Source organism: Otolemur garnettii, unplaced genomic scaffold, assembly GCF_000181295.1.
Source record: "Otolemur garnettii isolate 467f Iridium unplaced genomic scaffold, OtoGar3 scaffold00007, whole genome shotgun sequence".
In the NCBI taxonomy this organism is placed as follows: domain Eukaryota; kingdom Metazoa; phylum Chordata; class Mammalia; order Primates; family Galagidae; genus Otolemur; species Otolemur garnettii.
In genome coordinates this window covers 40,086,399-40,092,376 of record NW_003852402.1, presented here as the reverse complement: position 1 = coordinate 40,092,376, position 5,978 = coordinate 40,086,399, and positions in this window count along the sequence as shown.

The following is a 5,978-nucleotide window of genomic DNA, read 5'->3' as shown; positions in this document are numbered from 1 at the left end:
ACTAATTAATTTTGATGTGGAGAATTTATGAAACATGAAGTTGGATGAAAGATATGAATGTATAAGTATTTTATGTAGTTTAAAAATTTTATCCGTTAAAGATATTATGTGTCGTCTAAAACGATACTGAGATTAGGTGCAGAAGGAGCCATGACAGAAAAATGTGGTGCAGACTCAGGGGTTTTCAGTCAGTAATATTTGTAATACAATTTTATGTTAGACAGTTTCATATTAGAAATGGATGGATACCCAACCATATTGACAGAAGTGTACCTTGGCAACCATTAGGGCAGTGATAGAAGTGATTCATCACAGTGTCGGCTTTGTACGTCCTGCTACAGGATGGGCTGGGAGGCTAGACCACATTTGTATGAGCATGAATGTGTCTTCAAATTAAAATAGAGTATTTTTATGTTGCCGGAAGGAGGTTTATTTTATACTAAAATTCTATAAGACCAAAACTAAAACAATAAAAATAAATTCAAAAACAAGAAAGGCCTGTTTTTAGCCAGTGTTTCTTAGGTACCAGAGGACCAGTGGAGAATCTTGATTAGAGGTATGCTTTAGGGAGGATAATCTGACAATCGTGTGTTCAGTAGGTTAGGAGGAAACAGAATTAAGTCATATTGAAAGAGTATGACTTACATAAGAACAAGAGTGAACCCCCAGGGCTTATTGCCTATCACACATGCTTACCTAGGGGTTTGGAAATGTTGAGAGACATTTTTAGGTTTTATAATGCTTGGGGAAACCTCTGGTATTGAATTGGTAGGAAAATTCTCGCATCATGAGAGATCTCCTGCACAACAGAAAATTTCCTATCCAAAGTGGCAGCACAGCTCTGTGTAAATGATGTATGTAGCACAGGGAGCAGGAGTCGGTGGGAGTCTCATCTAAGGGGCATTGTAACTAGAGATAAAAAACAGAAGAGAAATTGGTCTTGTTTCCCCTCACCAGTGCCAGGGTCAAGTGTGTTCTCTGGGAGAGTCAGATGTCTTTATGCAGCTGTTTTCATGTCAAGAATATTCAAATGCCAGGATTTTCCATGAGTTTTCTGTTGAGAATTATCCTGCACATTGTTTTCACCAGTAACATAAAGACAAATATTTCAACTTTTGAATTATTGACATTGAATTATTTCCCAGGGGAGAACGATAGATGAAAATAACTGTTAAGAAAAACTTTAGGCATGAATTTAGGAATCACCTCCCTTAAAGAAAATAAAATTACAAAGAACTAGATTCATTCTAAACTACATAAGTAAAATGATCACAGGAAGAAATTCTGTATCTAAATTCATCCATTCTTTCAACATATGTTTTTTGAGCACCCCTTGTAAGGCACTGCTCTAGGAATCAAGCGCACAATAATGCCTTAGGGGAATTACATAATAAAATGCAGACAGAAAATGTCAGGTAGTATGGTAAGCACAAGAAAAGCAGAGTAAGTGGGTCAAAAATAGCAGTGTTATTGTAGAAGGATGGCCAAAGAAAGATTGTGTGGGGAGGTGGAACTGTGAGTAGAAACTAAATGAAAGGCAGATGCAAGCCTGTGAACATGGTAGGGGGAGCAACTGAGCACAAGAGTTACCCATTTCCAAAGCTCTAAGCATAATTGTCCTTGTGAGGAACAGCAGGAGACCAGAGAGCAGGGAAGAAAGTTACAGGAAATAAAATGGAGAGGTACCCAAGTGCCAACCACCTGAGAACTTTGTGTATAACAGCTTTTACTCAGGGTCATCTCAGAAGCCATAGGAATATCCAGAATATAAAAGATATACGATCTGATGAATGTTTCAAAAGAAATGCTCCACATTCCATGTAGAAAAGCCAGTGGTGTTGGCAAGAGTGAAGGCAGAGGGAGGTTAGTACCTCAGTCTATGAATGATGAAATTGGACTTCAACCAGGGGCTGGATTAGCAGAAGGTGTGAAGTGGCTGTTGAAGGCAGAGGTTATAGGGTACTGATGGATGGAATGCAGGTTGAGAGAGTCAAGGACAACTCCAAGATTTATGAATAACCATCAGTATGTGGAATGTTTATTTGAGACAGTGGCTTTTTATCCCAAAATTAAACTTAACATTATCTATTAGATTTAACCTTAAGCCTTTTCAAATACTACAGTGTAATTCAAGGCAGTCATGCCTAATTCGTAGTGCTTTAACAGCTTATTCTAGACTGTAGATTTTTCTAACCTTTGATTTTTATCTTTCCATAGTTTTGTAGTAGAATAGTCAACATATACAATGAAGTTTAAAAATGTGCATAAATATTCTTTGTGGTGGAATGGAGTGTGAATAATAGCAAGTTTATTAAGAATGTGAATTCTAGAAGCGGACTGCCTGAGTTTAAATAGTGGCATTACCATTAGTGACCTCTGTAATGCTAAGGTAGGCAGCTCCACTTTTTTCTTTATCCTTAAGTTAGGAATAATAATATTGCCTATTTTAGAGGATCTTTGTGAGTATTTAATAACTTACTACATATAAAATTCCCTGAACAATTCTTGGCACATAGAAAGTTCTTAGCAGGTGTTGATAATTTTTATCCATTAATACCATTGCTACTAAGGACAGATATTTAGTAATTTGAACTAAACAAAGAGGAGGGGCAGGTTTGTTCCTTCCACCTCTGCCACTGTCGGTACCGATGGTGTTTTCCAGGAGCCTGGAGATGGAACTGCTTCACCCTCCACCAGTGGTACACATGCCTACTTTTCTAGGGGTTGGGGAATGGGTCCACTCACCTACCATGGCTACATTTCATGTATGCTGTCCAGAGGCCTGGGGGTAGACATACCCTACCCACTGCTACTGCCACACGTGTGTGCTATCCAGGGACATATGGATTGATCTACCTCACCTGTGGCCAGTGCCTATACACCTTTTGACCAGTGCCTGGCCTGTCTAGTCTGCCACTGCCACCTGCACTGGTACTCACCTGGAGACCAGGTGACTGGTCAGCCCAGCCCATTTCTACCACCCTGGTGAGCCACTTGGGGCCCCAGTGTTGGCCTTCCACCACAGATACCACTGGTGATGTTATGCATACCACCAAAGGGCCCAGAACTGGCCCGTTAGCTGACACCTATATGTGATGCCAAGGAGCCTGAGGACTGCCATGCCTGTCCTGAAGTACCACCACCAAAACCTGCATGTGCCACCTGGGAACCTAAGGATTGGCATACTCAGCCTATAGAAACAATCATTGCCACCCAAGAACTGGCCCACCTGGCAGCCTCATCTCTAGCAAAACCTCACCACAGCCTCCACTAGTGACCATAGTCTAGTCCACTGAGGAAATCAGACACCACTCCTGCTTCTTACAGCAGAGGAAATTATACAAAGACCACACTATTGTATCCATCCAGAATCCAAGCCAAAGTCCCCCACATAACCAATACTATGGATACATCTATAGGTAAAAGGTTTTCTATAGAAGGCAGTTCATAAAATTGGAAGAAATGACTGTTGGACAAAAGGCACAGAAGTCAAGGTAAGACACAGAAACATGAAAAAGCAAGGATATGTGACACCTCCAAAGGAACGTAATTATTTTCCAAACCAGATCTGAAAGAAAAGGAAATCTGTGCAATACCTGAAAATGAATTTGAAATAATGATATTTTAAAACTCAGTGAGATGCAAGTGAATGAAAATAAATACAAAGGCATTAGAAAAAAATTCATGATCTAAAAGAGAAATTCAATGAAGGAATAGATGGCAGAGAAAATAACCAAACACAAATTTTAGTAGTGAAATATTTAATTGAAGAAATAAATAATACAATTGACAACTTCAAAAGGATGGGTTCAAGTGGAAGAGGGAATTTCTGACCTTTGAAGATAGGTCTTTTGAAATAACCCAGTTTAGGCATTAAAAATGCAAGAATAAAGTAGCATATGTTACATATGGGACACTGTAAAATTACCAAATCTTCAAATTTTGGAGATTCCAGAAAAAAGAAAAGATGGCCAAAGACATGGAAAACCTATTTAAGGAAAAATAGCTAAAAAATTCCCACATCTTAAAAAAGATAAATATTAGATACAGAAATTTTTTTTTCTATTCTGCAGTGAAGTTTATTGAATTCAAAGATAGTATTCCTTTATGAGAAATAAGAAACTCAAGTCAAGTTGTACAACCAAGCATGATTAGGATAAACCAGAGATGAAGTCTGCTCAGACCATACCACACAGACAACCGCCCACATGATGATACAAAAATCTTAAAAATCTCCAAGAGATTCAAGGCAAAAGGTTCCCTCTGAGGTACCTTATAAGCAAAGTATCAAAAGAGAAAATTCTAAAACCTGTGAGAGTAATGCTGTTGCCAGAGCCTGTACAACTCGGGAGGTGGGGTGGGGTAAGGAAATTAATCTCCATCAGAATAAAGTGGATTTCTCAACAACAACCATCTAGGTCAGGAGAAGATGAGATGGTATATTCAAGGTGCCAAAAGAAAATAACTACCAGGCAAGAATACTATTCCCAGCAAACTTACCCTTCAAAAATGGAGGAAAAATAAAGTCTTTCCCAGATAAGCAAAATCTGAGCAAATTTATCACCACTGAACTGGCACGACAAGAAATACTTAAGGGAGTCCTACTACTAGACACAAAAGGAGTCCACTGTCAGGAAAACACTTAGAAACTGTACAACTCACTGGAAGAGAAAGTGTTACAACTCACAAATCAAAGAAAAAAGTTAAAGGCTATCACTATAAAAAAAGCATCCGATTATAAAGGTAAACAATATAAGAAATGAACAAAGGATATATAAAATGATCAGAATACAATTAGCAAAATGAAAAGTTTAAGTCCTCATCACTTATCCATAACAACCTGAGTATAAATTTCCCACTTAAAAGGCATAGATTGGCTGAATAGAGAGACAGACCCAACTGTGTACTGACTACAAGAGGCCTCTTCGTCTACAAAGATACATACAATCTGAAAGTGAAGGGGTGGAAAAAAATTTTTATGCAAATGGAATCCAGAAGTATACAGAAATAGCTATACTTATATTAGACAAAATAGACTCTAATTAAAAACAGTATACAAAGATGGTCATTATGTAATAAATGGATCAATTCAGCAAGATAATATAATGGTTATAAATAATATATGTACCCCAAACTGGAGCACATAGATATGTAAAGCAAATATTATTATAGACAAAAAGAGAGGTAGACCTCCATATAATAATAATATTTGGAGATGTAATATCCCACTTTCACCTTTGAACAGATCACTTAGGGACTTTTTAATTATTATTTTTTTCTATCAGATTTAATCAACACTATATACCAAATTTATATAGCAGCATTTAAAGACCATATCGTCCAGGAGCTACAGAGTACACATTCTGCTCATCAGCACATGGGACATTCTCTAGTTTAGACTGTATGTTAGGAGACATAATAAATCTCAGCAAAGTATTTAATTCTAAGTTGTATCAATAATCTTTTCAGACCACAATGAAATAAAGTCAGACATTAATAACAGAAGGAACTTTGGAAACTGTAAAAAGCATGGAAATTAAACAACTTGCTCTTAGTGACCACTGGGTTAATAAATAAATTAAGAAAATCAAAACATTTCTTGAAACAAATGGAAACACGATATACCAAAACCTGTGAGATACAGAAAAATAGTTCTGAGAGGGAAGTTTACAGGACTAAAACCTACATGAAAAAGTATAAATATTTCAAATAAACAATCCAGTGATGCTCCTTAAGGAACTAGAAAGGAAGAGGAAACCAAACCCCAAATCAAAAAATAGAAAAATGATAAAGATCATCTTCACAGGAAAGGACACAATCAACAGGGTGAAAAGACAGCCTGTATGTTATAAAAACTTGCATATTATTCATCTAACAAGGGACTAATATCCAGAATATATAAGGAACACAATTACAAAAACAAATCATTAAAAAATGGGCAAAAGATCTGCATAGAATTTCTTTTTTTTTTTTTTTTT